The sequence below is a fragment of the Oncorhynchus keta genome, chromosome 6 (assembly GCF_023373465.1).
Source record: "Oncorhynchus keta strain PuntledgeMale-10-30-2019 chromosome 6, Oket_V2, whole genome shotgun sequence".
NCBI lineage: Eukaryota > Metazoa > Chordata > Actinopteri > Salmoniformes > Salmonidae > Oncorhynchus > Oncorhynchus keta.
The window spans coordinates 18,975,675-18,987,444 of NC_068426.1; the positions used below are offsets into that span (position 1 = coordinate 18,975,675).

The 11,770-nt window shown below is 44.0% G+C and overlaps 1 long non-coding RNA gene across 1 annotated transcript; it reads left to right on the top strand.

Annotated features, from left to right (window-relative positions):
- Positions 1–2,380: 2,380 nt before the first annotated feature.
- LOC127930849 (uncharacterized) lies at positions 2,381–5,713 on the top strand. The gene is made up of 2 exons (XR_008139613.1): positions 2,381–5,090; positions 5,203–5,713. It is a non-coding gene; the product is annotated as an uncharacterized LOC127930849 (long non-coding RNA).
- Positions 5,714–11,770: the final 6,057 nt, after the last annotated feature.

An 11,770-nucleotide genomic window follows, 5' to 3' on the forward strand; every position in this document is an offset into this window, starting at 1 on the left:
TTGATGAAGCCAATGACCGATGTGGTGTACTCCTCAATGCCATTGGAGGAATCCCAGAACATATTCCAGTCTGTGCTCGCAAAACAGTCCTGAAGCTTAGCATCTGCTTCATCTGACCACTTTTTTATTGATCTAGTCACTGGTGCTTCCTGCTTTAATTTTTGCTTGTAAGCAGGAATCAGGAGGTTGGAATTATGTTCAGATTTGCCAATTGGAGGGTGAGGGAGAGCTTTGTATGCATCTCTGTGTGTGGACTATAGGTGGTCCAGAGTTTTATTTACCTGCGGTTGCACATTTAACATGCTGATAAAAATTTGGTAAAACTGATTTAAGTTTCCCTGCATTAAAGTCCCTGGCTACTAGAAGCGCAGACTCTGGTTGAGCGTTTTCTTGTTTGCTTATGGCGGAGTACAGCTCATTCAATGCTATCTTACTGCCAGCCTCTGACTGTGGTGGTATGTAAACAGCTACAAATAATATAGATGAAAACTCTCTCGGGAGGTAGTGTGGTCTGAGAAACTCTACCTCAGGCGAGCAATAGTTTGAGACTTCCTTAGATATCGTGCACCAGCTGTTGTTTACAAAAATACATAGTCCGCCACCCCTTGTCTTACCAGACACCACTGTTCTATCCTGCCAGTACATCGTATAACCAGCCAGCTGTATGTTGATATTGTCGTCGTTCAGCCACGACTTCATGAAGCACAAGATGTTACAGTTTTAATGTCCCGTTGGTAGTTTAATCTTCCCAGTAACTCGTCCATTCTGTTGTCCAAAGATTGCATGTTTGTTTGCAGAATTGAGGGAAGTGGGGGTTTATTCGATCGCCTCCGACATCTCAGAAGGCAGCCCGCTCTCTAGGTTCTCTTTCTCCGCCTTCTCTTCACACAGATCACTGGTGTCAGAGCCTGTTCCCGAGAGGGAGCTGTATGTCCTTCGCCTCGGGCTCGTCAGAGTCGTGAAAGAAGAAAAAGGATTCTGCTAGTCCGTGGTGAGTAATCTCAGTCCTGATGTCGAGAAGTTATTTTCGGTCATAAGAGACGGTAGTGGCAACATTATGTACAAAAAGAGTAAAAATATAAGTTACAAACAACGCAAATAAACAAACAAAAAAACACAATCGGTTGGGGGCACGTAAAACGTCTGCCTTCTGCTCTGGCGCCATCTTACTCACAGTAGGTCATCACAGTTCTAATTATCTTCAAAGTGTTTCAAGGCTCTTACTGTAACCATGGCACTAGTGTTGTCCCTTGAAGTAGTAATCAGACACCAGTCTGAATTTCTGTCTATTGTATACCTGTTTCACCTTTCACAGCTGTGGCTTTTCCGCAGTGCAACCCTTCCCCAGGCTGAAGGGAACTTTCTTATGGCTCAGGAAATAAAACAAATGACATTGAAATCCTCTTGAGGACGACCGTATTTCATAACAGAAGCCTTGACGCGGCACCCATCAGAGAGGTACAGTTCCTCCTGTGGGATTTCATCAAAGCTGCTCCATCCTGTCGCAGAAACAGTCTGTGTTCATTGTTGAACGCATATCTAACTATTTTCATGAAGGTTCTTTGATGATCACTGTGGGGATTGATGATCACTGTGGGGATTGATGATCACTGTGGGGATTGATGATCACTGTGGGGATTGATGATCACTGTGGGGATTTATGACCACTGTGGGGATTGATGATCACTGTGGGGATTGATGATCACTGTGGGGATTGATGATCACTGTGGGGATTGATGATCACTGTGGGGATTGATGATCACTGTGGGGATTGATGATCACTGTGGGGATTGATGATCACTGTGGGGATTGATGATCACTGTGGGGATTGATGATCACTGTGGGGATTTATGGCCACTGTGGGGATTGATGATCACTGTGGGGATTGATGATCACTGTGGGGATTGATGATCACTGTGGGGATTGATGATCACTGTGGGGATTGATGATCACTGTGGGGATTGATGATCACTGTGGGGATTGATGATCACTGTGGGGATTTATGGCCACTGTGGGGATTGATGATCACTGTGGGGATTGATGATCACTGTGGGGATTGATGACCACTGTGGGGATTTATGGCCACTGTGGGGATTGATGATCACTGTGGGGATTGATGATCACTGTGGGGATTGATGATCACTGTGGGGATTGATGATCACTGTGGGGATTTATGGCCACTGTGGGGATTGATGACCACTGTGGGGATTTATGGCCACTGTGGGGATTTATGACCACTGTGGGGATTTATGATCACTGTGGGGATTGATGATCACTGTGGGGATTGATGACCACTGTGGGGATTTATGGCCACTGTGGGGATTGATGGTCACTGTGGGGATTGATGATCACTGTGGGGATTGATGACCACTGTGGGGATTTATGGCCACTGTGGGGATTGAGATTCACGGTGCCTCTTTCTGCTTTCACAGAACCCATCATATCTCATTTAACAGTTGATACATGTCTAAATATAAATATGTGAACGAGACCCCTGTACAGGGCTCATACACTCTTAGAGAAAAGGGTTCCAAATGGGTTCTTTGGCTGTCCCCATAGGAGAACCCTTTTTTGTTCCAGGTATAACTGTTTTGGATTCTATTTAGAACCCTCTGTGGAAAATGTTCTACATGGCACCCAAAAGGAATTTACCTATAATCAAAGGGGTTCTACCTGGAACCAAAAATGGTTCTTCAAAAGGTTCTCCTATGGGAACAGCCGAAGAACCCTTTCAGGTTCCAGATGGCACCTTTTTTTTCTAAGAGTGTAGGACTCCCTCATAGAAGACCAGGCTACTCTAAGCAAGTATTACCCATCCTTCTTTTTCATTTCAAAACCCATTTTTCAAACAAGTCTGCTGAGATCGTTCATATTTCAAAGTCCTTTTTTCAAAAGCTTCAGTTGTGTTTCATCCCTGCAGCTCTTTCCTAAAGGCGGCGGAGAGATGGGCTGGTGAGGGGTAAGGAGGGGGAGCTGCTAGCCTCACAGCAGACACACACTGGGGCTGGGCCCCTATGGACCCCCGGGTGACCTGCATGCTCAAACACCTCCCTCTCCCAGCACGGGACCAGCCACAGCATCAGTTTCACTCGCTCATGTCCCATCTCCCAGTACTCAGTGGTGGTGTGGGGTTAGGATTCATCCCTAAATGTGTGTGATTTCACATGAGAGAGATTGTGTGTGTGTGAGAGAATAAGACTGTGTGTGTGTGTTGGTGTATTTCCAAAGCATCCGATGAAAAAGACTAAAACATTTTTAATAGAATATGTCATGTCTAGGGACAGCTCTTCTTTTTTCTCCAAAAGGCACAGTGACTGGCCTGTTTAAATTATTCATGTACACAAGGAAGAGAGTCAGTGGGAGAGACAGATACAAAGAGACCAGAGGAGTCTGGTAGGAGGAGCTACTGTGCATTCGGAAAGTATTCAGACCCCTTGACTTTTTACACATTTTGTTACGTTACAGCATTATTATAAAATGTATTAAATAGTGTTTTCCCCCTCATCAATCTACACACAAGCCCCATAATTGCAAAGCAAAACCAGTTTTTTTGAAAATGTATTCAGACCCTTTAGTCAGGACTTTGTTGACTTTGACTTTGGCAGCGATTACAGCCTCTAGTCTTCATGGGTGTGACGCTACAAGCTTGGCACACCTGTATTTGGGGAGTTTCTCCCATTCTTCTCTGCAGATGCTCTCAAGATCTGTCAGGTTGGATGGGGAGCGTCACTGCACAGCTATTTACAGATCTCGCCAGAGATGTTAGATTGGGTTCATGTCCAGTCTGTGGCTGGCCCACTCAAGGACATTCAGAGACTTGACCTGAAGCCACTCATGCGTTTTCTTGTCTGTGTGCATAGGGTCGTTGTCCTGTTGGAAGGTGAACCTTCGCCCCAGTCTAAGGTCCTGAGCAGGTTTTCACCAAGGATCTCTCTGTACTTTGCTCCGTTCATCTTTCTCTCAACCCTGACTAGCCTCCCAGTCCCTGCCACTGAAGAACATCCCCACAGCATGATGCTGCCACCACCATGCTTCACCGTAGGGATGGTGCCAGGTTTCCTCTAGATGTGACGCTTGGCATTCATGCGAAAGAGTTCAATCTTGGTTTCATCAGAGCAGAGAATCTTGTTTCTCATGGTCTGAGAGTCGTTAGGTGCCTTTTGGCAAACTCCAAGCGTCATGTGCCTTTTACTGAGGAGTGGCTTCCGTCTGGCCACTCTACCATAAAAGCCTGATTTGGGGAGTGCTGCAGAGATGATTGTCCTACAGGAAGGTTCTCCCATCTCCACAGAGGAGCTCTGGAGCTCTGTCAGAGTGACCATCGTTTTCTTTGTCCCTTCCTGACTAAGGCCCTTCTCCCCTGATTGCTCAGTTTGACCGGGTGGCCAGCTCTCGGAAGAGTCTTGGTGGTTCCAATCTTCTTCCATTTAAGAATGATTGAGGCCACTGTGCTCTTGGGGACCTTCAATGCTGCAGGATCTCTATGGACAATTCCTTCAACTTCATGCTTTGGTTTTTGCTCTGAAATGCACTGTCAACTGTGGGACCTTATATAGACGTGTGTGCATATCCAAATAATGTCAAATCAATTGAATTTACCACACGTGGACTCCAATAAAGTTCTAGAAATATCTCAAAGATGATCAATGGAAACAGGATGCAGTTCAATTTCTAGTCTCATAGCAAAGGGTCTGAATTTTTAATAAATTTCCCCCCAAAAAACAGTTTTTGCTGTTTTTGTCATTATGGGGTATTGTGTGTAGATTGATGAGAAAATAAACAACTTAATCCATTTCAGAATAAGGCTGTAACGTAACAAAATGTGGAAAAGGTCAAGGGGTCCGAATGCACTGTGTTGGAGGATGGGCTCATTGTATTGGCTGGAATGGAATTAATGGAACCATTCCATATATTCCATTCCATCCATATGGTATGCAACCCCTCACTGAGGTCATATGGTATGCAACACCTCACTGAGGTCATATGGTATGCAACACCTCAGTGAGGTCATATGGTATGCAACACCTCAGTGAGGTCATATGGTATGCAACACCTCAGTGAGGTCATATGGTATGCAACACCTCAGTGAGGTCATATGGTATGCAACACCTCAGTGAGATCATATGGTATGCAACACCTCAGTGAGGTCATATGGTATGCAACACCTCAGTGAGGTCATATGGTATGCAACACTTTAGTGAGGTCATATGGTATGCAACACCTCAGTGAGGTCATATGGTATGCAACACCTCAGTGAGGTCATATGGTATGCAACACTTCAGTAAGGTCATATGGTATGCAACACCTGTCAGGATTTGGCCAGGATTGTTCCGGTTTTGGTCACTAGATGCCCACATTGTGCTTTTTTGACCCTTTTGTGTTCCCTTGTTTCCAGTTATTATTTGCACCTGTGCCTCGTTTCCCTTGAATGTATTTAAACCCTTAGTTTTCCTCAGTTCATTGCTCTGTGTTTGTATGTTAGCACCCAGTTGGACTCTCTTGTGGTACTCTGCTTTTGTTTTTGTTCTTGGTTATTTATTTTTGATTTTCTTTTGAGGCTTTTTTCCTGCTGTATGTACCACCTTGTGGATTTACCTTTTCACTTTTCACTTCACTCTTCACTTTTTGTCTTGGAATTACTTTTGACATTGTGGATTTATATTTTTGCATGAAGTACTTTCCTTTTTACTTCATTAAAACACCGTCTCAAGTACTGCTGTGTCTGCATCATCTTCTGGGTTCTGCCGACTATTAGTGGCTCAGTTTGCTAAGTGACTGTTTCTCACACCGGAGACCCGAGTTCGTAACCGGGTCCTGACAACACCTCCAGTGAGGTCATATGGTATGCAACACCTCAGTGAGGTCATATGGAGTGTTTGGATATTCAAATCCAACCTGGAAACATTTATTCTGTGTCTCTTGTGTTCTATTAATATACTTCTCCTAATAATCTATAATTCATACCCATGTGACACCTCAGAAATCACACATATAAATGAATAATGCATAGCTGAATGGGGGGTTAGAGAGGAAAAATCTGTCCTCATGTTATACATACCAATGTCAGATGAGGTACTCGTAGATGCCCGCTCACACACACACACACACACACACACACACACACGCCTAAATACCACCCAGCATACATACAGATATGCACACACTCTCTTCCTGCGTCCTTTGAAACAACACTAACATTCTCTCTGCAATCTCAATGTTTTCTTCTCATTCGAGTCACTCTGACCAAAATCCTCATGGACACATTTGACATCAGCATTCACAAAATGATGTTTGATTTAATTAGGTCCGTAAAGCCAGACCAGATCTGTGTCTGCTGGGGATTGACTCAACCACCGTCCAAATCTGGATCTGCCGGCATCCTCTTCAGCACATCCAGCACAAATCTGATCTTCTCAGCTGTCACTTCGCTTTAGCTAAAATGGAGCCTCGTGCATATTGTTGCCCTTTAATGTTGTTTCTCACACAGTCTTCCTCTGCAGTGCTTTTCATCATCATCACCATTACCCTTTACAGGATAGTAGAGCAGAACCACTTCCTGACTGCTAGTTGCGTAATGATATTTAACAAGGCATGGCCTTTGGTGTTGTGCGAGGATGTCAAGCACTGACACTCTACATTTGACAAGTAACGTTGACCTTTCTGTAGGAGTCAGTAAATGGTGAAAAAAGCCTATGAAGAGTCCTAACAGGCTGATTAGTAACCATAAACCAGGTGCTGGTTTAATTGGCCCCATTAGTACTGGGGACAGACCTCCAATTGGTCCGATTAATCCAGAGGCCAAATCTCTTCATGTTGCAGAGAAGTGTGTAATTGGTTGCAATGAGCCGGGGGCGGGCATTGTGATGCCTGACTGGGTCTAGTGCAGTCTTCTTCTTTTTTTTTCTTCCTTCTCTGTCAGTATGGTCGTCAGACCCCATCATACTTTTGGACTCCTTAGGGGCCACACTCATTGTACTCATCACCCTACGAATCAGTTGTGTGTCATAACACACATGCACGCACACACACACGCGTATGGACACACACACACACATACACACACACAGTTTTTCTCTTCTATCATTGTGGGGACCTAAAATTGATTTCCATTCAAAATCCTATTTTCCCTAACCCCTAACTGTAACCCTAAACCTAACACTAAACCTAACCACTAACCCCTTACCATTACCCGAATTCTAACCCTAACCCCTAAGCCTAAAATAGCCTTGTCCTCATGGGGACACAGACATACACACACACAGTTTTCGTGTACATGCTGCTTCTACTAATTGGCTTCATAGCAGTGTAATTCCATTAACACAAGTACTGTACTATATGGAGGAGCACTCTAATGTCTCTACAAATGTGCTCTCAGTGAAGCGAGATGCCAGAGGAGATACTAATAATCATTGACTGGCTGAAAGCTCTAGTCTTTCCCATGCCCCTTTTCCTCTCTTTGCACCCTCAGCCACACACCCCCTCTAAACACAAACATATCCTTTGAAATACATCAGACAGCCGACTCTTCCCCCAGAACAATATGGCTGCAGGGCCTCCATAATGATGCTAAATGAACTGTGGGCATGGTTGTAGGATGTGCACTCCGATTTGCATGTGGATCTCCCCCTGTCTGTGTTAATTGTTCAAGAGACTCTAATTGCTGAACCTATATCAATTATAGAGAACTGAACAGGTGGACACTGCTTTGTTGATGGTGAGAAATGAGTTTCTACTGAATTGACAGTGTGTGACAGAGCAAGAAAGAGAGGGAAAAAATAGAGAGAAAGATGATTACACAGTATGAGTGAGAGTGTGTTTGAGTTTGAGTTTATTTTATTTTATTTTTACAGGGACAGTGCACATTAATCAACGTTTCAGTAAAAGTGCCGGTTTTAGCCAGCCGGCTAATTTTCAACCTGCAGTCCCTGGGCAGGTTATTAAAAACAATTACAATATAGACAATAGCAACATAGGACAAGCAAGACCGAGCATACAGACATAGCAACATAGGACAAGCAAGACAGAGCAACATAGGACAAGCAAGACGTAGCATACAGACAGAGCAACATAAGACAAGCAAGACGTAGCATACAGACAGAGCAACATAAGACAAGTAAGACGTAGCATACAGACAGAGCAACATAAGACAAGCAAGACGTAGCATACAGACAGAGCAACATAGAACAACAAGACGTAGCATACAGACAGAGCAACATAAGACAAGCAAGACGTAGCATACAGACAGAGCAACATAAGACAAGCAAGCATACAGACAGAGCAACATAAGACAAGCAAGACGTAGCATACAGACAGAGCAACATAGGACAAGCAAGACGTAGCATACAGACAGAGCAACATAAGACAAGCAAGACGTAGCATACAGACAGAGCAACATAAGACAAGCAAGACGTAGCATACAGACAGAGCAACATAAGACAAGCAAGACGTAGCATACAGACAGAGCAACATAAGACAAGCAAGACGTAGCATACAGACAGAGCAACATAAGACAAGCAAGACGTAGCATACAGACAGAGCAACATAGGACAAGCAAGACGTAGCATACAGACAGAGCAACATAAGACAAGCAAGACGTAGCATACAGACAGAGCAACATAAGACAAGCAAGACGTAGCATACAGACAGAGCAACATAGGACAAGCAAGACGTAGCATACAGACAGAGCAACATAAGACAAGCAAGACGTAGCATACAGACAGAGCAACATAAGACAAGCAAGACGTAGCATACAGACAGAGCAACATAAGACAAGCAAGACGTAGCATACAGACAGAGCAACATAAGACAAGCAAGACGTAGCATACAGACAGAGCAACATAGAACAACAAGACGTAGCATACAGACAGAGCAACATAGAACAAAAAGCAGCAAGACAAAATTCATAAAAGCAACAGTGTTTCCACACCTCACAAGCAACAGACAACATGGAAAGCGGCAACACACAGCTAGGGACCATGTTCACAAATCTGATTGACCTTTAGCCATGTCTTCAAGCATTTTATGAAAGTGTGATATGTGGTGCAGTTATGTGTGTCTGATGGCAGTGTATTCCAGACATGGGAAGCTCTCACAGAGAAAACAGATTTACTAAAGGTGCTTTCCCTTAAGGGAACTATACAGTCACCTCTCATGGCAGACCTTGTGGATCTGCTGCCATATGTTTGGGTTTTCTGTTTAACAAAAATACTGAGTGGAGGAGGAGCCAGGCCATTTAGGATCTTAAATACAAGACATGCGTCGGTGTATTGCACAAGATTTTCCCAACTCAGGAGCTCATGCTTTCTGGGGATGTAACAGTGATGATGGCTATTGGGCTTCCTATCAAGCACTTTGAGAGCCTGTTTGTAGACAGACTGAATAGGTCTTAATGTTGTACAGCAAGCTTGGGCCCAACTAGTCAAGCAGTATGTTAAGTGGGGGAGTATCATAGATTTTGAAGTACAGATTTGAAGTGTGTTTACATACTGTACATCTATGTGTGTTCAGTAAGTCTCTGTTTTCAATCTGACATGGGTAGTGGTTGTGGAAAGAAATACAGTAGGTTTTATACGATATCACTTCCTTCTAAGAGATGGTTCAATGCTTTTAAAATTGTATTTTCATTTTTAGCAGGATTCCTCTTTCCTCCTCCACAGGTATTGTCTGGTGGAGGTCATCCTCAAAGAATCTCTTTCACAGACTGTACAGGCAGGCGAGGGCATGGCAACGGTGTGTGTGGGCATGTGTGACAGCGAGCGAGTGTGCATACATGGCTGTGTGTATTTATGTGTGTGTGTGTGTGTGTGTGTGTTACTGGGTTATTGAGTTGGCTTCAGACACTGTGTAATGTGTCTGTCACCACCAGTAGAACTAGAGGACAAATATTGACATCCACCTCCCCCGCTTCCCCCCTCTTTCTCTCGCCTGTCTGCTACTTGTATTGTTGTGTGGAGAAGCACTGTAAAGAAATGAACACTGTCCCTCCATGCAATGTATTCTCTCTCTTTTATTCCTCTCTGCTTTGTGAAGTGTTCTCTCTCTCTCTCTCTCTCTCTCTCTCTCTCTCTCTCTCTCTCTCTCTCTCTCTCTCTCTCTCTCTCTCTCTCTCTCTCTCTCTCTCTCTCTCTCTCTTTCTCTCTCTCAGCCCTGTGAGAAATGCAGTCTTTTTCTGCCCAACAGTAAATAATCACTCTCGAGTGTGAGATAAGGAGAGCAAAGAAGTGAAGCAGAGAGAAAATGTCATTTCTTTCTTTTCCAATATTGTCTTTCTCTTTCTTTTTTCTCTTTCAAGACTTGTTTAACTATCTGTGTGAGACATCTCCAGTCTCTGAGTGTAATAGAAACTTTAGTGAAGTGCTTTAGGTCACAGTTTTCTCACTGCATCTCCTGCCACTGTACTAAATCCTGCCACTGTACTAAATCCTCTGGAGGTGTTGCACGTTTTAAGGCCAAAGCACCACCATTACTTGAAGATAGGTACAATGATTTAGAGACCATGAATTCCCTATCTCCCTCACAGTGCCTGCCAATCTCTCTCTGTTTTTGTGACTTATGCCTGAAACCTATTTTGAAAGCTGTGGGTAAACTCGATGCTCTTACACACAATTGTGTATCAATGATTTAGTAGGGGAGTGGGGTAAGTTGAGCCATTGTTTTTACATTCAGCATCACCCTGTCAAAGGAAATAGAGTATTCTTTCCATAAAAAGATATCTACATACACTAAATGACCAAAAATATGTGGACACCTGCTCGTCGAACATCTCATTCCAAAATCATGGACATTAATTTGGAGTTGGTCCCCCCCTTTGCTGCTATAACAGCCTCCACTCTTCTGGGAAGGCTTTCGGCTAGATGTTGGAGCATTGCTGTGGGAACTTTCTACCATTCAGCCACAAGAACATTAGTGAGGTTGGGCACTGATGTTGGGTGATTAGGCCTGGCTCACAGTCTGCGTTGCAATTCATCCCAAAGGTGTTCGATGGGGTTGCAGGCAGGGCTCTGTGCAGGCCAGTCAAGTTATTCCACACCGATCTTGACAAACCATTTCTGTATGGACCTCACTTTGTACACGGGGGCATTGTCATCGCAAGATGGCGCCGACAGACCTGGCAGCTCTGCTTCTAGCTCCTAAGCCAGAAGCAAGTTTTAATATGAGTTATTTTTTGTGTTATTACATACAGACGGAAATAACTTTAAGATGATCGGCGGTAACTCACCAGCATTACGACCAGGAATACTACTTTCCCAAATTGGATCCTTTGTTCTTACCCCCAGGGAATTGAACTTATCCCAGAGGCTGCTCCAAGACACCGTCGCCTGAGAAGAGTTATTCGGAGTGGACTTCTAGTCCGACTCAGAAGACGTACACACCATTCACCGCTTCCGAGTATATTACTTGCTAATATTCAGTCTCTGGACAATAAAGTATATGAGCTCAAGGCGAGGATCTCCTTCCAGAGAGACATCAGGGTCTGTAACATACTCTGTTTCACGGAATCATGGCTCTCTCCGGATATACTGTCCCAGTCTATACAGCCAGCTGGGTTCTCAGTACATCACGCAGACAGGAATAAAGAAGTCTTCTTGAAGACGAAAGGTCGGGGTGTATGTTTCATGATGAACTACACATGGTGTGATTGTGATAACATACAGAAAGTCAAGTCCTTTTGTTCACCCGACCTAGAATACCTCACAATCAAATGCAGACTGTATTACCTCCCAAGAGAATTCTCTTCGGTTATAGTCACAGCTGCGTATTTTACCCCTCA